The sequence below is a fragment of the Camellia sinensis genome, chromosome 11 (genome assembly GCF_055761805.1).
Source record: "Camellia sinensis isolate YWXY chromosome 11, ASM5576180v1, whole genome shotgun sequence".
Taxonomy (NCBI): domain Eukaryota; kingdom Viridiplantae; phylum Streptophyta; class Magnoliopsida; order Ericales; family Theaceae; genus Camellia; species Camellia sinensis.
In genome coordinates, this window is record NC_138971.1 from 148,541,535 (window position 1) to 148,564,397 (window position 22,863).

A 22,863-nucleotide genomic window follows, 5' to 3' on the forward strand; every position below is an offset into this window, starting at 1 on the left:
CTAGGGAGATGAAATCTTAGAGAGAGTGTAATTTTAGAGAGAGAGGGGCTCGGATTTAGGTTTTGCTCAAAGAAAAGAGGTGAAAAAGTGATGTTTTAGACGCTGCTGTCCGCTGATATAAAACACGCTCGCTCGACCGAAGGGTTGGTCGCTCGAGCGACCAGACACAGAAAACTCTCGCTCGAGCCAAGAAGTTCTCGATCGAGCGAAGAAAAACCCAGACCGCTCGAGCCACGAAAATCTCGCTCGAGCCAGAAACTACAACTCTCAGGTCCAGAACCGGGGCAACACTACTCTCGCTCGAGCGACAAACTCCTCGCTCGAGCGAAGGACCAAAAATCTGGGCAGCAACACTAGGCTCCCAAGCACAACTAACCTGTAACAAACCTGCCCAACACATCCCATAACTCAAAATACAAAGTAAAGAGGATGCAAACTAGGAAAGAAACAACTACCAACATTCACGGACACATGTCCGGATCACTGTACAACAAGGGTAAACCCGGGATCACTATAACCTCCCCCCCTTAAAGAATTTCGCCCCCGAAATTAAGCACAAGTTTTCAAAAAACAGGTTTTCCTCCATTTTGAACAATGTTACAATTTAACATTCAACAATTCGACCCATTACCGGTCATCCCATCCCTTTAACAAGAGACATATCACAATATGTAAACAACATATGTATTATTAACATGCATCAACATTATGCACTAACTTTCCAATGTCAACAATATACTTAACACCTATAATGTTACATTCAACTTCCATATGAGGCAAGTTCCAAACATACTTCCAATAACCAAAACATTTTCAATGTTTCACAACTTAAGACATATATAAAAGCTCTTAAGTTCAACAAAATGTAAAATTTAAATACAAAATTACATATCAATAAACAAGTCCGGATATTTCTCTCGGACTTCCAACTCACGTTCCCAAGTGGCTTCCTCCACTCCGTGATGTTTCCACAAGACTTTCACCAAAGGAATGGTCTTGCCACGCAGGACCTGATCCCGCCTATCCAAGACCCGAACCGGTCTCTCCTCATACGAGGCATCCTCATCTACCTCTAAATCGGTCCAATCCAACACATGTGATGGATCTGGCTCATACTTCCGAAGCATACTCACATGAAACACGTCATGTACTCCGGACAACTGCGGCGGTAAGGCTAACCGATAAGCAACCTCGCCAATCCTCTCAAGGATCTCAAAAGGACCAATAAACCGAGGGGATAACTTCCCACTCTTTCCAAACCTCATCAAGCCTCGCCTAGGTGATATCTTCAGAAAGACATGATCACCTACCTCAAACGCCAAAGGCCTCCTCCTACGGTCGGCATAACTCTTTTGTCGACTCTGGGCTGTAACAAGCCTCCTACGGATAAGCTCAACTTTCTCCGTCGTCTCCCTAACCAACTCCGGACCCAACAAAGGTGCATCACCTACCTCGGCCCAACAAACTGGAGACCTACACGGTCGGCCATACAAGGCCTCAAACGGTGCCATACCGATGCTAGACTGAAAACTGTTGTTGTAGGCAAACTCTACCAATGGCAAGTGCCTCTCCCACGTCCCACTGAAGTCCAGGACACAACCCCGAAGCATATCCTCGAGGATCTGAATAGTACGCTCGGACTGCCCGTCAGTCTGAGGATGATAAGCCGTACTAAAGGTCAACTTGGTGCCCAAGGCACTCTGCAAACTCTGCCACAACCTAGCAGTAAAACGAGGATCTCTATCTGAGACGATCGTCACTGGGACCCCGTGCAATCTCACTACGTCCCGAATATACAAATCGGCAAGATGATCTACCGAATCTCTCACGCGCATAGGAATAAAGTGCGCCGACTTAGTCAACCGGTCTACAACCACCCAAATAGCATCACTACCCCGTTGAGTCCTCGGAAGACCTACAACGAAGTCCATAGTGATATGCTCCCACTTCCACTCGGCAATAGGCAAGGGTTGCAACAAACCCGCTGGCCTCTGATGCTCGGCCTTCACTTGCTGGCAAGTAAGGCACTTCGATACGAAAACAGCCACATCTCTCTTCATACCCCGCCACCAAAACTGGCGACCCAAATCCTGATACATCTTAGTACCTCCCGGATGCACCGTAAGGCGCGAATGATGAAACTCTCGGAGTACTTCCTCTCGGCAAGACTCCGGTACAAACAAACGGTCTCGGTATCTCACACTCAGGTCGGGATACACCGTCAAACCCTTCTCAACTTTCCCACTGGAGATCTTCTCTCGGAGGGATTCTACCTCAAGGTCACCTCTCTGTGCCTCTAACACTCTAATCACAAGTGTAGGCTGCGCAACAACAGAAAACAAGGCCGCAGCCTCAACAGATTCGCCCAGTAGCAAATCAAACTCGCCAAGTGCTCCCAACATCTCCCATTCCCGGATGGCTATACAAGCTACATCACTAATGGTTTTCCTACTAAGGGCATCGGCCACAACATTGGCCTTTCCCGGATGATAATGTAACTCAAAATCATAATCCTCGATGAACTCCATCCATCTCCTCTGCCTCAGATTCAAGTCTCTCTGTGTAAACAGATACTTCAAACTCTTGTGGTCCGAGAATACCTCGAACCTCTCACCATAAAGGTAGTGCCTCCAGATTTTCAAGGCAAAGATCACAGCTGCTAACTCTAGGTCGTGTGTGGGGTAATTCTTCTCATGTATTTTCAACTGACGTGAGCCATAAGCTACCACTTTCCCCTCTTGCATCAACACACAACCCAAACCCTCTCGTGAGGCATCACAATAAACCGCATAACCCAACCCTCTCTCCGGAATAATCAACACCGGAGCGGTGGTCAATCTAACTTTCAACTCTTGGAACGACTTTTCACAAGTCTCATTCCACACAAACTTGACTCCCTTCCGAGTCAGTCTAGTCAACGGTGACGCTAACCTGGAGAAATCTTTCACAAACCGACGGTAATACCCAGCTAATCCCAGAAAACTGCGGATCTCAAACACACTCTTAGGCTGTGCCCAATCTTGCACTGCCTCAACCTTGGATGTATCAATAGACACCCCTTCCCCAGATACCACGTGGCCTAAGAATTTGACTTCCCTCAGCCAGAATTCACACTTCCCAAACTTGGCATACAGCCTATGGGCTCTAAGTAACTCAAGCACCACTCTCAAGTGTGCCTCGTGCTCCTCCTCAGAAGACGAATAGATAAGAATGTCGTCCACGAAGACAACCACAAATCGGTCTAAGAACTCCCGGAAAATCCGGTTCATCAAGTCCATAAAGACTGCCGGTGCATTGGTAAGCCCAAATGGCATCACCAGAAACTCATAATGGCCATACCGCGTACGGAATGCCGTTTTCGGAATATCTTCCTCCCTGACCCTCAACTGGTGGTAACCCGATCTCAAGTCTATCTTAGAGAAACAACGGGAACCCTTCAACTGGTCAAACAAATCATCTATACGGGGCATAGGATACTTATTCTTAACCGTAGCCCGATTCAACTTCCGATAGTCAATACACAATCTCAAGGCACCATCTTTCTTTTTAACAAAGAGGGCCGGCGCTCCCCACGGTGAAACACTAGGGCGAACAAAGCCCTTATCGAGCAATTCCTGGAGCTGAACTTTCAACTCAACCAACTCTGCTGGAGCAAAACGGTAAGGTGCCATAGAAATCGGCGCCGTACCAGGCACTAAATCAATAGAGAATTCTATCTCCCGGTGAGGTGGCAAACTAACAAGTTCTTCGGGAAAAACATCCGAATACTCACAAACCACCCTCGGCAACACAATCCGAGTCTCAACACACTCGCTACTCTCCAAGCTAGCAAGTAAACCACTAAGCTCACTTCGCCCTCGCGAATCATACCCCGGTGGCAAAACACTACCAACCCGGTCTCCCAAGAAATGGAACCACTCCCCGCTCAAGGTACATAACGTGACCCTCTGGCGGTAGCAATCAATAACAGCCCGGTATGACGATAGCCAGTCCATACCCAAAATAACATCAAAACCCTTCATGGGCATGACAACAAACGGAAAAGGAAGCCTATAGTCGGCGACCTCTATATCACATCCTCTAACACCCTGTTTCAGGATCAACTCACCACCCAAAGGCGATACCACACAAATAGGAGATGCTAACTGTGCTAACTCCAATTCCAAAACAGATGCAAATGCAGCAGATACAAAAGAATGAGATGCACCCGTGTCTATCAACACATTAGCAACCGAGTTGCAAAACAGAAAAGTACCTCTCACTACTGATGGAGCTGGTACTAGATCTTGCGCGGTAACAGCATACACGCGCCCCGTAGGCCCCTGGTCTACCTGCTCACCTCTCGGAGCAAAAGACTGCTGCACAGACTGGGATGACGAAACTCCCGGATTGGCCCTCGAGGCCTGCACAGACTGAGCTGGCTGAAAACCCTGCGTCTGCCTAGAACCAGACGCTCCCGAAGTGGCACTCAACTGTGGGCAAAACCTTTTCATGTGCCCAGGTTGTCCACACTGATAACAAGTCAAGAGCTGCCCCCTGCCCAAACTCTGACTCTGCGGTCTAGCTGAAGAAGAAGCAGCTTTCTGACCCCCACCCTTCTGCGGGCAAACAGATACCTTGTGACCCAGCTGGCCACACTTGTAACAAGTGAATTCCCCCTGACCACCTCTCCCTGAGCCTACACTCGGCACTGGGAAGGTCGATCTAGCAACACCACCCTGCGACTGCTGAGGGTTAGAACCCCTCTGCCTCCTGCCATCACTCTGACTATCTTGGCTCCTCTTGGAGCCTCTCTGCCCCTCATCCTCCTCCTGCATCATAAGCTCCATATGAGCTGCAGCGTCCACTAGGTGTCTATACTCCCGGATATAGGATCCACCAACTCTCAACTTGAGGCCCCGCCTCAACTTCCGCTCAAACTCATAGCAACGGCGTTCCTCAGACGCCACCAGTTCAGGTGCGAACCTGGACAGACTGGTAAAAGTAGCCTCAAACTCGGCCACTGACAAGCCTTGCTGATTAAGCCGGCTAAACTGATCCCTCAGCTTCTCCCTAGCTACTGCAGACAGAAACTTCTCCTGAAAAGCATTCACAAATGCCTCCCAAGTCCCACCAACAAGAGCCTTCTCGTATTTCCACCATTGACCCGCATCTCCCTTCAGCTGGAAGGATGCCAAGGTCACTTTCAGTGCTCCGTCCTCAATGCCAAGCATCTCAAACGTCTTCGTTGTCTGTTCGAGCCATTCATCTGCCTTAAGCGGCTCTTTAGGATCCCCGATAAACTCGTCCGGATTACACCGAAAGAACTCCCTCTTCAAGAAGGAAGGCCCTGCCTCAACTGCCTGATTCTCAGCCCTAAGAATACCCAAAGCTCCTGCTAACTCTCTGGCCAAAGCACCCACGGCCTGCTGACCCACTGGCTCAGCCGCATTGGCCTGACCAACTCCCTCCTGCACTGCCGGAATCTCACCCTGTAACGGTACTTCCTGCCTCGCAGGTCTACCACGCCTAGCACCTCTTCCTCGTCCTGACATCCTAATAAAGGTAACACAGAACGTTAGCACATTCATAGGTGTGCCGAAACTAAACACTCACGTCCTAATGCATGGACAAGTGTAATTCACTCCACATAAGCACATAAACACATAAGCACTTACGAATTTCATTTCCGGATAATGATAGTCCCAAGACGTTACTAGAGTTCCGGTTAGAAACAGCATTGATCAAGTGCTTTTCCAACAAGACTTCCAGAAACTCAAGGATCCGATCAACATCCCAGAAATTAAATCCCATACCCACATAGTCACATAAGCATGTTATCAAGTAAGCACATAGCATGTGATACTACATCTAAGTCTCTATCAAGCGAGACAAACCCATTGTGATACTAATCACTTCCCACGTACCCAAAGTATTCGAACCCGGTACGCTCTGATACCAAGTTGTAACGCCCTCAAAATAATAACAGTAAACCCAACAAATAAGACAAGCGTTGATAGATAAACTAACCACCTTCTATCATTCATTAGAATTCCATTACATAAGTATTACATGTTAATCTCATAACAAAATGCCCTACGGGCTTACAGCTTTCCAAGTTAACACTTGGTTACAACAAAGAGTTCTAACTCGTTTACACATTAAGCCCTTGGCTTGAAATTACATGTAATACATCAAAAGTAAAACGACAAAACTATGCCCGCCACTAGCCTCCCAGCTATGTCCTTGGAGGTGGCATGCTTCCTGCACCTGAAAATGATGTTCCCATATAGGGTGAGCCACAGCCCAGTAGAAATACACTAAACCAACCATGGACAATGACTAAAACATTAGCAATTGATAGTTGGTCAACACTGATACAATCACATAAATTACATATTTATGTCAACGACTTACAAGTCCCATTTACTTTTCATTTTCCCTTTTTCAACAGATAAGCATGCTAGCTCTATCATCATTTCCACAGATATGTATAAAAACTATATCTCACATTCAGATAAGCATAAAAGCTATATCCACAATCTCAACAGATATGTATATCAACAATATCCACAGATAAGCATATAAGCTGTATCCACATTCTACAACAGATATGTATATCAACAATATCCACAGATAAGCATACAAGCTGTATCCACACTTCACAAAGATAAGCATATGAGCTCTATCTTCACTTCTCTAGACAAGCATATGAGCTCTGTCTACGGAGTACATCCCCTATCTCCTCCAAATACCTATCCGGTTTAGAGGTACATCCCCTATCTTCCCCTAAACCGCGGAGTACATCCCCTATCTCCTCCTCTACACACAACGTATATAAACACATTGGTTCTATATACAATCACACAATACATACAATTAATGTATTCAATTAACCGTCAAGTTCCATGACACATTTCATTGATTAGTTTCAGTTTACCTAATCATCATGCATTGTCTACAACAATCACGACTATCCTCCACCGATAGCCCAAAGCAGTTATTTCTAAACAGAAAGTAAACGCACAATGGATATTCAATCAACATTTCATTCCTCATTCTTCTCAATTAATTATCCCAATTAATTATACAATGTAATTAGGTCAATTCCCATAATTAACATTTCAACCCTTAGATTCCATTTTCATTAATGATTCAACAATCATTCCATTTTTCCATGCCAAACATGCATCTAGGTTTATTATGAATAAAACCCCAACTTTTGTAAAATTACACAAAAGCCCCAAACTTTTACAAAATTACCAAACCAAGCCCAACATCTCAAAATACCAAAATTTAAGGACAAAACCCATAGAGAGGAGTAGGTTATCCCTACCTCGAAGTTTAAGCCACAAAGGAGATGAAGACTCCAAGATCAACTTGCTCCAAACCCAAACTTTTTCAGATTAAATCGAAGCTCTCAACACCCTCTATCTTTTTAACAAAGGCCCTAGGCTAGATTCACACTCTAGGGAGATGAAATCTTAGAGAGAGTGTAATTTTAGAGAGAGAGGGGCTCGGATTTAGGTTTTGCTCAAAGAAAAGAGGTGAAAAAGTGATGTTTTAGACGCTGCTGTCCGCTGATATAAAACACGCTCGCTCGACCGAAGGGTTGGTCGCTCGAGCGACCAGACACAGAAAACTCTCGCTCGAGCCAAGAAGTTCTCGATCGAGCGAAGAAAAACCCAGACCGCTCGAGCCACGAAAATCTCGCTCGAGCCAGAAACTACAACTCTCAGGTCCAGAACCGGGGCAACACTACTCTCGCTCGAGCGACAAACTCCTCGCTCGAGCGAAGGACCAAAAATCTGGGCAGCAACACTAGGCTCCCAAGCACAACTAACCTGTAACAAACCTGCCCAACACATCCCATAACTCAAAATACAAAGTAAAGAGGATGCAAACTAGGAAAGAAACAACTACCAACATTCACGGACACATGTCCGGATCACTGTACAACAAGGGTAAACCCGGGATCACTATAAGAAAGGCGACAGTACTCCTAGTGCCTATGTGCTTGGCATCAATCAACTAATGAGTGGAACTTCCCCATTAAACAAACCTAATGGAACATGGGCAAAACTCAGATAATAAAATGCCGGAGACAATGGCGCAAGAGCCAAACAAGATGATCAAAATAGAAAAAGATAGGAAAAGAAGAATCATAGGGAAACTTACAAAAATCAGAGCAGCAGAGGCGAGCAGGCGGCGCTGAAACAAGAACGACAACGAAATGTCTGGACAGAGCACCGACGAGACTGGCTCAGAGGAACGGAAAGGGTTTTTTTGAACTCTCTAAAAGAATTGAAAGCAGATAAAGGGTTTTGGATTGATAGCCCCAGAGCATTTATTGCACCATCCAGCGTGAAGGTACATGAAGCACGACCATCGGTACGGAATTGGCGCACTATTTCTGCGCACTAATCCTACACCGCCACGTGTCACCATGAAAGGGCACGTGTAGGGGGTGTGTGTCAGGATTGAATTGTCACCAAGGCCGATCTGGGGCAGATCCGAAGCGACGCGACGCTTGGAGTACAGAACAATAGCTCCCCCCAAGGGGAACCTTAGCGCGAGCTAGGGGGCAAATGAAGGGGCAAAATATGAAATGGGTTAGATCCAAGCCTTGGGCCGGTCCAATCTTCTAAGTCCAAATCCAAATGGGTTAGATGAACATGAGGGGAAGCCAACTAAGCCCAACTCCATTACGAATAGTCCACCAAAGTCCTCAAGCACTTGGGCCCAACTCTCAGTGGAAACGCCAGTCCAGCCGCGATATTGGACTGGGCCGAGCTGTAGGACTCAATCTATGGGCCGAACCCATCATCAGAATCGAAGTGGGCCAAGTCCATGTAAAGATATCTAAAATGGGCCAGCCCATCTCTACAGTAGTCTCACAAAGGGCCGAGCCGAGGCACAAGGGTGCCGAGTTGAGGGAAATTTTCAGAGAAACGTGGAAGCTGTGAGTATATGCATGTGCAAGTCGCCACCTCAGCTGGTCCCCTACACCTAGAATCACGGAAACAGTTAAACCAGAGGAATGTGGTTTGTTATCAGCATGACTACAATGAGTATATGCACCCCTTGACAACTACCAGATGGTCTCCCACTTTGGGCAATGCTAAAAGGAAACTTGGTAGCACCAGAGCTCCATGAAACCATCTTGGGCAACAAGCAAGGAGTTCTATATAAACTACATGAGCTTTACATTGAAGGTAACTAATCTAAGCTGAACCCTACTTACTAAAACTCAGCCCTCTGCAGTTAGAGGGCACTTTACTTCTTCTCCGATTACTCATTCCCATACCGGAGGGGTTATCCGGCCAACCCCGGCTGGGCAGCTTTTACGGTGTTTCTTGTTGCAGGACCTCAATTCCTAGATAGTCTAGTCGAGTGCGGAGCTTTGATCCACTTTCATCTAGTGCAGTATCCGGTACGCACAGTGACGGTCCGTACTATTCGAAGATGATTCGTGGCTTTCTAGTTTTAATATACAAATCCTCTTGACGATGTATTTTTTTGTCAACTTACATCACAATATCCATATCAATGATTTTCTAAAGACTAAGTACAATTACTCCCAATTATGAGGTTAGTGGTGGATTCAAAATCCGAAGGTATTTATTTTATTTTGTTTAATTAATTAGTTTAATTTTCATTCCAAATATTTGCAAACAAATCTAAATTTCTAAATTAAATTATCCATCATTAGTCACTATGGATCGACTCCTAGTCTTAACCGCTGTACAGATTAGTTGTTTTTACTTAGTTTTAAATAAAATATTGTAGTGTGCAAACGACCATCTCAAATTTTTGGTGTCATTGCTGTGGATTGAAAATAGAATCATTTAATTAAGAGATTTATTTATAAAACAAAAAAAATAAGAATAAAAAATTGAGTTTAGTTTCTTTCTACAGGAGAAATACAAGCTTGAACCAAAAATAAAATAAAAATTTAAGAACATTTTAAAAAAATAATAAAAAAACAAAAAAATAAAATTGATACCGTGACACAAAAAGGAGATACCCATACTGGACATATAACTTGTGAACTATTTACCTTTCCTGGACACTTGTAGATTAATTACCTCTGTTGAACATACGATTTCGAAGACAAATAAAAACTACTGACTACTAACATTTACTTTATTTCATTTTTTTTTTATTTTGTATATTTATTTTCATTCTGGGAGGTCCTATACCCCTTTTTTTAATTGAAGAGATCGTGCACCCCCTTTTAATTAGAGATTTTATACCCCTTTTATTTTATTGCACTTTAATTTATTGTGTTCTTTGCAAGATTTTTAGAGCGGATTAGCACCTAATTGTCATGTACAATTTTATTTTATTGTATTTTTTAATATTTTTTTATACTAATTTGCAAGTTTTTGTGTGGAATTGTTGCACTCAAGTAAAATAGATTAGTTTTATTTTGATTTATTTTATTTTGTGTATTTATAGTTTGGTGTGTTAGGGCAAATTAGACGAGTACACCTTTGAAGGGAATTGCTAAGTAGGACCAAAGAAATTTGGTCTAAGATGGGTTACTTAAAGGAGGATAAAAAAATTTCAGCCCTAAACCGTCTTGGAATCTGACGATAAAAGACCAATTTTTATTTTTATTTTATTGTGTTTTCCTTCTCAGTCCTTTGTGGCATGTGCCATTGAGGACAATGCCAATTAAGTTGGGGGGGAAAGGGTTTATTGTGTGTTTTATTTTATGTGTTTTAATTTTATTTTATCTGCGGTTGTGTTTTGAAAAAAAATCAAAAAATATATATCTATATATATAAGAATTGCTTAACTGGTTAAGATTCGTCTTTTCTTTCCGATTTTGCTATTTCATTTTGAATAATTTACTAATGATGGTCTATATGTTGAGTGAAGGTTTTTAGTTATTACGCAAACATTCTTAGCCAATTATCAAACAGGTTTTTTCATAAATACGCAAACATTCTTGGTCAATTATGAAATAGATTTTTTCGTAATTACGTAAATATTCTTGGTCAATTATGAAACAAAAATCTTTTATTTTTTAACAAATTACAAATACACCCATAAGGTTTGTTTAAAATATGAATCAGTCCTATAATACTAGAAATTACAGCTATCGTTTCTTATAAATTTTAATTTAACACATTACACAGAAAAAGAATAAAAAAAATTCTCCAATGCAATAATAAATTATCAAAATTGTTTATTGAAAAATATTTCTCATATCATTAAAAATTATTAATTGACTTAATGATCTAATTTATGGGATATTTACCAATAAATCCCATCTTACAGACAGTTTTATCGATTGGTCCTAAGGTTATTTCTATTGTTCTGATTAGTCCTATTAGTAGGGGGAATATCTTATCAATTGATCCTATTGTCAATTATACCCTTCCTTGTGTGTGTCACGTGACATACATCATTCCAAGGCAAAAAGCATAAAGAGCCTTAGTGTACTTTGTTGATGTGTGGCACCCATTGTGTGTGTCACGTGACACACCCTCATAAAGAGCCTTTGGCAAAAAGCATAAAGAGCCTTAGTGTACTTTGTTGATGTGTGGCACCCATTGTGTGTGTCACGTGACATATTGTGTGTGGCACCCACCGACACCCTCATAAAGAGCCTTAGTGTACTTTGTTGACGTGTGGCACCCACCGATCACCCTTAATGTGACACGTGCCAAACACAAATTTCGGAAACACACAAACATGAGGGTGTGCCACACCAAAACATCACCTACTCACCCGGTCAGACTAATAAGTAGTGGTATTTATGTCATTCAGCATTATAAAGGACCAAATACATCAAAAGAAAAAAAGTTGGGACTAAATGGAGCACAATTTCAACATTTAGGATTTATTGGTAACTTTCCCTTTATTTATTAACAAAATGGTTAACTGAAAAATATTTTTCATATCATTAAAAATTGTTAATTTTTTTAATGATTTACTTATTAATAAAATTGATTATTTGTTATACAAGTATGGTTTATGTATTAATAAAATTAGTCATTTGTATTTATATGTATTTTCATCTACTTCTCTATTAGTTTAGTGAATATCTAAGTAGTTTTTTTTAGTTGGGAGAATTATCTTAGTATTTGTTTTATATTTATGTGTTGAGATAAGTTACACACCATAATTTTTTTTTTATAAATTCGGAAGAAATGTTAAAGTCTCATAAATTCACCCAAAATGATATGGTAATAGAATTGGAGTCTACATCATTAGGTGTATAACAAATCAAAAAATGATACATATCATACAACATAATTCTATCATATATCTAATAATTTATTCTATTCAATTTCATAGAATAATATTCTAATTTTAAAAAAATTATCAAAATACAAAACTTAAATATATTGTAAATTGTGATTAATTGTTAATTTTGTTGTCTTAGTAATTTAATTATATCTTAGTTTGTTATACTTTCTTTTGATTAAAAATAATTTTTTATCTCATATTCAAATGATCTGCACATGCACATAGCCACATAAATATTCTTTGATTAATTTTTGGGTTTAGACTTGAACATCTTGATGAGTAATGTGGAGACTTTTTAACCCATGTGAAATTTTGAGCCTATAATTTATTTTTATTTTTTTTGAGGGTTATTAAATTTATTCTAAACTATTCATTTGGAAGCGCACTACTTCATTGTTCAGTCTCATATTTTCATTTTGGTAGAATGTTGAAAAATCATTTTGCATTTACACCCTCTAAAAATCATGAAAGTTGAAAGATTATACCAACTTATGGGAAATGATTTGGAGGAACTTATGTGTAGGTCCTAATAAGTGGACTTATTGTCCAATAGATCATATGATAATTACGGCATTTTCATCAAACACTATAAAATAAAATAAAAATAAATAAAAAAGTCACTCATTGTTAATTTTTAATGACAGTTTGAAAATTGTCACAAAAAAAGTCACTAATTATAAGTTTTAGCGACATTTTAAAAAAAAGAAAAAACATCACAAAAAAAAAGTCACTAATTTTCAACTTTTAACGATAATTTAAAAAATTCATCACATAAAAACGTCACTAATTGTAAGTTTTAGCAACAACGAATAATAATTGTGATAAAAAAAAAAGTCACCAATTGTTAATTTTTAGCAACATGTAAAAAGCGTCACAAAAAATTTATTTTTAGTGACGATTTTACTGGGATTAACTTTCAATCAGAATTGATGGGAATTAAGTCCAACTATTATAACCTATTGGTAGTTTACCCAATAATTTAGGCCATTTTTGTATTATTTGAGTTTTAACATTTCCTTCTCTACAATCAAAAATCCTTAGAAACCAATTTGAGCTTACATGCCAGACCTTTTATTCAAATCCCTAGTGATTGATAACTAACCAATATCTTCATGAGCAAAAGAATGGAGGAATTGATAAGAAACAGAATAGAGAAGAAAAAAAATCAAAAAAAAAAAATTAAAAAGAAGTAAGATTATGGAAGGTAGTCTGCTTTGGTACATATTGTCTTACCTAACCCTGTTTGACTAAACCTAATAAAAGTCCTACTTGATCGCAGAATTGGTAAAATTTAGATACAGACATGATGGATAGAGGTGTTAATATAATTTTTCAGTATTTAGCATTCTTTTGAAGAGACTGTGCTCTTTCATACTAGCGTCTTTCATCACTTATATGCGAGATGTTTTGATTTATTTATATTAATTCCACTCACATATGTTGAGAGCACAAATTTGCACCATATCTAGTGAATCATTTGTTGAGTGCAAAATCTGTGAGATTTGAAGTCGAAGCATGCTTCTGATAGAATTAGGGTCTTCTTTCATTAAGAGATTAAATAATATTTTTGTTGGTTATAATTTACACACACACCGAACATAGAGATAGATAAATTATTTTTACTAATTGCTAGTATTCTGAACTCTAATAATTATTTTGCTAATATATTAAAATTAGGAATTATCTTTGTGAATATTTTCTTTAAAAAAATGTTTAAAAAAATATAAAAAATTCTAAATTTTGTGGGTAGATTTTCTATAAACCCTTACGAGATTACAACTCGTCCACCAAGGGTAACTGTAACACCCCCCAAATAATACAATAAAGATAACTCATATGCGGAATAAATATGAGAAACAACATACTTTCATATATCAGAGTTCACTGTTTAACAACCAGATAAATGCCATGTAGGCTTACATGTTTCCAAGTCATTGCTTGGTTACACAAACTGAGTCTCGCTCATTACAACTTAAGCCCTTGGCTTTACAAATAACAAACATACACACATAAGGCATAATTAAGAAGCTCTTGTTTCCCAAAACTCCATCCATGCTATTGTCTTGGAGGAAGCATCTCACTTGTACCTGAAAATGATATTCCCATATAGGGTGAGCCAACAGCCAAGTGGAAATAATCTAACACAATTTATGAGGTTTAGCAAAGGTATAAATATCACGTACATAAACAATATCGATCTTGAAACATCCACAAGACCTGCATATCCATATGCCACTAAGACCAACCTTATTCCATTTTCCTTTAATTTCATTTCCAGTTCATTTATGCTACTCAATTCATGAGTTAAATTCGTTGTCTTTCAACAATCAAAACAAGACTACAACTCAATGATTTTCCAATAATGCAAAACTCACATAAACACTTCAAACCTGCCATTTTACGGATATTTCGTCCGAAGGAATCGGCACCCATTTATATATAAAATTTTGAGTCTTTCACCCAGGACACTCCGGCCAACTTGCTTTAAATGGAGTCCATCCCCTTTCTCCTCCCAAACAAATGTACATATGCAATGTATTTATAAACATAATCACATATTGAGTACATCCCCTTTCTCCTCCCAATAAACATACATATACAATGTATCTATAACATAGTCATATTCAATGACACCAACAATGGATTAGCATTAAGTCGCCTAATCTTCATGTAATTTCTACAACAATCATAGCTATCCTCCACCGATAGCACAATGCAATTATTTCTAAAGAGATGTTCAATATCAAAATAAATCATTTATTCAAACTTCCATAAGTCATATAATGCATATCCAATATCACTATTTATAATCACAACCTTCCAATTTCACGTTTTCAATGCTAATCTCAATTATTTATGCAAAATAATAATTTAATCAAAATTAGGGCAGAATCCCCCTTTCACCAAATATCAACCCAAACACCAAAACCAACTATTTTGGCACAGCATGATCTTATATCCAAGCCACATACTCGTTTACCTCATATTCATCAAAACCCCTCTTTTCATTTCACACCCAAATCCTAGATTTGTCCAAACCACAACCAAATCCCATCATCTATACACAATAGCAAATAACTAAGTTAAAAACCATATTAGAGTGTAGAAAATCCCTACCTCAAGTTTTGAAGAGAATCTGAGATGAAACCCCAAAATCTACGGTGTCAAAACTCGATCTTCACCGCACACAATGAAGCCCTCGAGCTGATAACCAACTTTGGTGAAGAACTTAGGCCTAAATCCCAATGGATTTGGAGAAATCAAAGAGAGAAGATGACTTCTAGAGAGAGAAGATCTAGACTTGGAAATTTGGAGAGTTATAGAGAGAGAGGGGGCGGCAAAAAGTGATCTGAAACCCTATGTAGACCGCCCGAACGTCCCGGCTCCGCGTACGAAGGCGCAAAATCCGTTTTGTTCCTAGCTACTACAGTTCGGACTTGTGTCACAATTCTGAATCTAATCTCACAAAGTGCAATGCAAGACTGATAAATCACCAAAGAGTCCAAATCTAGCAAATCGTTTTGGAAAATCAATTTTAATAAAGAAGTGCCAAACATGGACTGCTTTGCCAGATACAGAGTCGGCACCTAAATGTTTTTGTTTTGGGAAATTTAGGAAACCCTGACTCGTGCCTAAGGCCACGTGTCCATCATCACCAAAGTTGCCTCGGCTCGGGAACTTGGGTACGAGAGGGGAAGGTCATGCAATGAGCACCCCCGCTCGCCCGATCAAAGATCGGCCTTTACTAACATGATATGTTGTTTTTAAAGACACATGCATTCTTATTTCGGTTTATTAATCTAGAATTACCATGTGATGCACACAGCATACAAGTATAGACTAGATCGCCTAATTTGGAACAAAACATCTCATGTTTGTTTGTTTGAAAATGGTTTGAAAGTGCTACTTGCAAGTAGGCTAAGTCCCGGATTTGCCACCCTCAAGTGGGCTTAGGAAAACATGATTTTGCCACTCTCAAGTGGGCTTAAAACTTACATTTCGATGAATTGTTCCAATTCAAGCAATGAAGCCTTCATCCACAGGCATTCTTGCAGTTAATCAATTAAGCAATTAGCCTCATGGCAAGCATGCTGAACATGGCAACATACACATCTCATGCAGTATGCTAAAGCGTAAAAGCTTACCTAGTACTCCGAGCCAAAATAGAAGCTAGTTAGTAATCAATGCATGATCATAGCTATGTTAAGTGCCTAATGCAACACATGCAAAATGCAACTAAGTAGGCTTGACTATTCTAAGATGTCATGTGAATGCAACTTGATAACATACTGTTGAACACGTATTCAAGTAAATGTATTGAAATACAATGCGGTTAGTATGATGCGCCGAGCTCGGTGCATGCAAGATAAATGAATGAATGCAAACATGCAAGCATAAGGATGCTAATTGAAACATGCCCTAAAACTAACCATCATAAGCGGTTAAGTAAAAGGGAGAAAGAAATTGAGGTTGGAAGACATGCATCGCACACACGCACGCTTATTACAAAATTTTCCCTCTCGACGGAAGGTCCGAATAAAAAAGCTAACTAGCTAATCTAAGCTAATTAAATACAAGCCAAATTAATTAATTAAACATTTAATTAATTAATTACAAAACAACTAAGCTAACGAACTAATTTAGCTAAGCAATTTAAACAAATGGCCTCGGGAAACGAGGGAGATATGCATGCTCGGTCGGCTTCGCTAGGAAATCCACTACCGTGCCTCGTGTTGCCTCTATTTTCACTCTTTTCAACTTCTGAAAATTGTACCAACTTCCAAGATGCTTCTGATCCACCTTAGGAATATACTGAGAGGTGGTCGGCCAAGAGGAATGGCCATTGGCCAAAGTTTATGGATATCGGCCAAATTGATAGCCGATCGGCAAACTTTGATGGCCGGTCGGCAGCTCTGATGGCCGGTCAGCCACTGCTTCCTGCAAATTCTCCCTTTTGCTACAACAGAGCACAAATAGAGGCATGGCAATGTATTTGCAAGAAAATGTGTGTGCAACTACACCCCTTATCATGTCTAAGGCTCAAAGGTGTGTAGTACTCGGCTCTCGAGCCATCAATCACGCATTTCGATGCATGATGGCCAAAGAAGCCAAGTTGCACAAATCAATTTGAATGAATGCACAAAGAAAACATAAGGGCCTTAACCTCTATCATGCATGATCAAGAGGGTCGGCGACCGAGAAATGAGGCACGCTTCATCACTTCAAGTATGCAAACGTCCCTCGTTTCTCGTGTTTGGATTCACGTCCAATCCGAACACAATGCAATGCAACATAAGCATGTCAAACATAATGTAAACAACATGAGCATGCAACCACATAATGCAATGTAACAAGCATGCAACAAGCTAATGCAATGCAACAAGCATGCAACAAGCTAATGCAATGCAACAAGCATGCAAATAACAATGCAATGCAACAAGCATGCATACAACATGCTATTCTACCAATGCTAGGATGGTATGCACAAAATTCTATCATGCAAACAAAGCATGAATGGCAAGCTTAGAGGCTAAGGCATCAAAGCTGGTAAAAGGCACCTCACAAGGGGCATGCAAAACAATGTTCAATGGACTTAAACCAAATATGGACAGACCTCAATCATGCCCAAAACAGTGGCCAAACATGCTGAAATGGAGACTCCAAGGACTAGCCAAGCATGCATACATGTTAATGCAAGATTAAGGCACAAGACACAACTCTCCAAAGGCATTGAAAGGATGAAACATGGAATACAATGGCATATGTTCCAGCACTGAAATGTCATGCTAAATGACTTAAAATCATACAAACAACTCATGTGATGCATGTTGCAAGGCTTAAGCATCAAAGCTAGTGAAGTGTATTACACTAGAGGCATGCAAGACAATGCTCAAATGGCCAAACCAGCCCCAAATAGACCTTATGCAGGCCAAAACAGTAGCCAAAATGGACTGAGATGATGGCTTGAAAGGCAAGAAAATGAGGCTCATGCAATGGCTCACAAATAAGGCATAAAGACGCAACTCTCAAAACACATTGAAGGAGTGGAAAATGTGAGAGTGTGGAAAGGATATAAGCTCTAAAATTCCATGCTAAATGATGCCAAGGCATGCAAACATCACAAGTATAGCATGGTAGGGACCTTAAAACTCAAGACTAGTCAAGGCATTTGCACTATAGCTATGCAAAACATGAGTCATACGACCAAGGCAGCCCAAAACAGTCCTAAAATAGCCCAAATGGAGTTCTAAAACATGCTTGAAATGAGCTAAGAATAGCTAGAATGAAAGGCAAACACAATAGCACATGTTTGGCAATTTAGCACAATTGCATTACAAGCATACGAAGCAAAGCTCGAATGATCAAACCGGCTCAAAATAGAGCTAAAGCATGCTAAAACAATAGCTAAAGCAAGCTGGAGTTAAGCTAAAATGAGCTAGCATGATTGGCCAAAACATCAAGCATGTTTGACTGGTAAGCATGGATTACACTACAAGTGCATGAAGCATGCAAGAGGTGAACTCACCAACCAAAATTAGAGTTATGGCATGCTGAAATAAGCCCAAAAATAAGCTAAGAATAAGCCAACAGATGCTAGAAAAACATGCTCAATAATTAGGCCAACAAGGCATACAACCAAGAAGCTAGGAGGGGAGGTCATCCCCTCCTATTTTGGGCCTCAAAACATTGTTTCCACCACTGAAATACGTCTTATTTTCAATGGTGAAAAGGCCAAAAAAGTTGGATTTGAAAGTGGTGAGAAGTTGCACAAAAGGCCTCACAAGCCAAGGAACAAAAAAGGAGAACAACCCCCAAACTCACCAAGCCTTAAACTACCATTTTTGCACCTTAAAAACAGAGTTTTTGACAGTCCAAAACCAGCCTCAAAATAGTCCAAAACAATGGGAAAAGGAGGGTAACGCATATGTGCAAAAACAAGCTTGAAAAGGAGAAGTGCTTACCGTTGAAGCACAGCAGCAAAACCAGCCAAAATCTGAGCCAAGATCAGCCTTTTGGAGCTCAAACAAAGTCCTAAGTTACCTCAACCCAAAGATGATCAACTTTGGTTAAGGGTCTCGTTGCAAAAGTGTAGGAAATTCTCACTTCTAAGCCTAAAACAAAAGGAGAATGAGAGAATTCTAGGGAGGGAGAGAGTTTTGCTCACAAAACTTCTAGAGAGAGAGGATTCTAGAGTGAGAAGATCACAAAATTTTCTAAGCTTTCAAATGTTCTAACCCTTTGAATATGGGATATAAGGCTTCATATATAGCAAAATATCAAGCTTGGGTTGAAATATCTAAACTAGGACAGGTGGCACAAGCTGGAAACAGCTGGAAGAGAAATATCTGCCAATTCTGGCCTTTATGGACATTTTTGGCCAATCGGCCAACATTTGTGGCCGATAAAGTTCACTTTTGGCCGACCTATGGCCGATGAGGTCCAATTGTGGCTGATGCACTTCCATAGAGGCCGATGGCAAAAATCAATCCTGGTCCCTAAATTGAAGAAAACCTAACTCCTTCATCTGGACTCCTTTTCAGGTCATTCTTAAGCCTAAACTGTAGCCCCGGAAGTCTTCTTTCCAATTATGGAAGCCTCACCTCAAAATTCCATGTGTGCTAAGAGATATCCCTCTTTTAGTGAAGGTTTCTCAGTTTCGGTCCAACCGGAATGATGCCCAACTTCAACGAATCATATCTCCCCCATCCGGACTCGGGTTTAGGAGATTCTTGAGTGAAAAATGAAGCTTCGAAAGTCTTCTTTCCAACGGTGGTGGCCTCATAGCTTAAGTCCAAGTATACAAAAGGATAGGCCTAATTTAGTGTGGGCTGCTCGACTTTCTCTTAATGATTCATGCCCATCTTCTTCCCCAACTTGGTTTCTTCCCTCTTCTCCTCTTTTCTTCAACTCCAAACCCCTAAACAAGGTGTTTTGAAAGATTTTTCAAAGATTTCAACTCTCTTTCATTCATTTCCACTTTCTCCTTGCTCGGTTTACCGAAAAGCGCAACATTTGACAAAATGCGAGCCTCGGAACACCGTAGAAACTTCTTTTCAAAAATATTTTGAAAGAGAGGGTTTTAAGGTCTAAAAACCATTCAAAATAGTTTTAGTCCAAAAATGAGGTGTGAGGTTAGGATTTGACTCTCCTCTTGCCGAAAAAATCAAACCTTTGCACTGCACAACTTTCATCACCAAGTAAACCATCAGTAACGCCCAAGTCTTAAGGGCGGTCAAAAATGGGGTGTCTACACCCTAATTTACGAACTGATATAACAAGGTCACTCGAGCGTGAAATACACTTTATTGTAAGCAATTTCAAATACATTTTGCATTTTTGTTTTCGGCGAGCTGACCGGGCAGCTCAACCCCCGAAGTTGACCGGGTCAAAATCGGGAGCGCTACAGTAACCTAGGGATTCAAAGGCTAGTTGAATACACCAAATGCAATCATGTTCCCTATGAAAATGGCATAGATAAATTTTATTTTATTTTCATTTTAGTTTTGCTTTGCTCGAGGACTACCAAAGTATAAGTTGGGGGGTGTGATCGGTGCCTAAATGTTACACATTTAATCCCTTAATATACACTTTATTAGTTTATTTATTTATATTATTTTATACTTTTGTGTGATTTTGTGTTTTGTACATAAATTAGTATAAATAATACAGGTGTGCACTTCAACACAACAGTATTCCCAAATCCACAAATTCCCTCTTGAGAGCCTCCATTGTTACGTCCTTGGTTCCCATCTTAGTCTCTTTCATTTTGTGCCACTACAAAAACAAAAGCAAAATACTTATAATTTATATGTATTTATATAATAAATTAGCAAGAGGATTTTCGAATCTTCAACATATTTTTGTGATACTAGAACATTTGAACAGCTCAGATTTGTTCAAACTATAAAACAATGGCTGAAATGTATTTTTCAAAAAATGTCTTACGTGTAGATTTTCTACTTTCCCATTTCTCTCTCTTACTTTTCCCTTTTCTCACCCATCCTTCCATGATTCCATGAATGATTGTTGGAGAGAGAGAGAGAGAGAGAGAGAGAATATGGTGGTGGTTTGCATTTTGCACCGTATAAAATATATATATGGAGCTTTTTTGACAAGTCCCCTTCCTAAGAATTTTATTCTATCCAACCCATATTCTTTTTAACTATTCCATTAGGTCTTATTTGAGATAAGAAGACCAAAACACTCTCAATATCTCCTGCCTCCATTAGTGTTGATATTTAATGTTGATTGTCATTATGTTTTGATAGTTCCAATGACCATTCCTATTCCCCATATCTTTACTCCAAAAAATGCATTAACTACACACCACTATTTAATGTTAATATATATTACACACAAAAAATTAAGTATGGTTCTTTATTCATTGTCATTATATTTTGGTAGTTCTCATGCATCCAAATATTGACTGTACATGATGATGTAAATGTTTACATTAGATGACGTGAGAGTGAATGTTCATATCGGATGACGTGAATGTGAATGTTCACATCAGATGGCGTGTGAAAAATATGATGTTAAGGTTCACATTAGCATTGCATCAAATTACACAACTACAAGCTTCAACTTTTATTTGAATATAAACATGACTGTACGTGACGACGTGAATGTGAATGTTCACATCAGATGATGTTGTGATAAAGGTGATGTTAAGGTTCACATCAAATGAGAGAGAATGTTTACATTATTTTTAATGTGTTGTCAATTAAAAATATATTCACATTATATAATACTATAAAATAATAACATCAATGTTATTTAATTTGTATATGAAATTTCCTATGCCTTGGTCCTTTCCCTTTTCTCTCCTCCCTCCAACGTTAAATATCAACATTAAATATCAATATTAAATATGAGGGCATAAGAGTCTATGAAAATAGTGTAAATAAAAATAAAAATAAGAAAGACTTTATGGAATAAAACTATAAATACATGAGACTAAGTGGACTAAAAAATTCCTTCATGGCTTCCTCGGTTAGAACACTTCTAAATGAGATTTATCAATAAAAATCCCATATATATAGAGAGAGATGGGTAATGTGGTCATTTTTTAGGAGTTTGTCCTCATGAATTTTAAGACGTGGACCTTTAGGCAAAAATAAAATAAATTTGAATTTATGGACCGAGTACCTAAAAATTTATTATAATATCTTGTCAAAGTAAAATAAACAAATAAATTATGATATTTTAAAACCATTAAATATGTAATGAAATATTTTCTTTGAAATGGAGAGATCAAGAGCCTTTCTTACAATATATGTCAAGATGAAAACTTCATTTTGTATATTTTTTTGCTATAAAAAAATTTAAAAATTTATTTCATTGCAATAAACCTATTATGACAATTTTTGTCATCAATATATTGCGGCAAAATATTACAACAAATTAAGGTTTAGAGACAAAATTTTTAAGGTTTAGAGACAAAATTTTGGAGCAAAATCACTTTTTATTTACGAAATATTTTAATTATTAAAAATAGCATTTTTTTTCTTTTTAGGAACAAAATTGAACATTTAATGATGAATTATTGTCCTTTTTAGAACCTTTTTTTTTTTTTTTTGTCTTAGAAGGTAAAACAAAACAAAACAAAACAAAACAAAA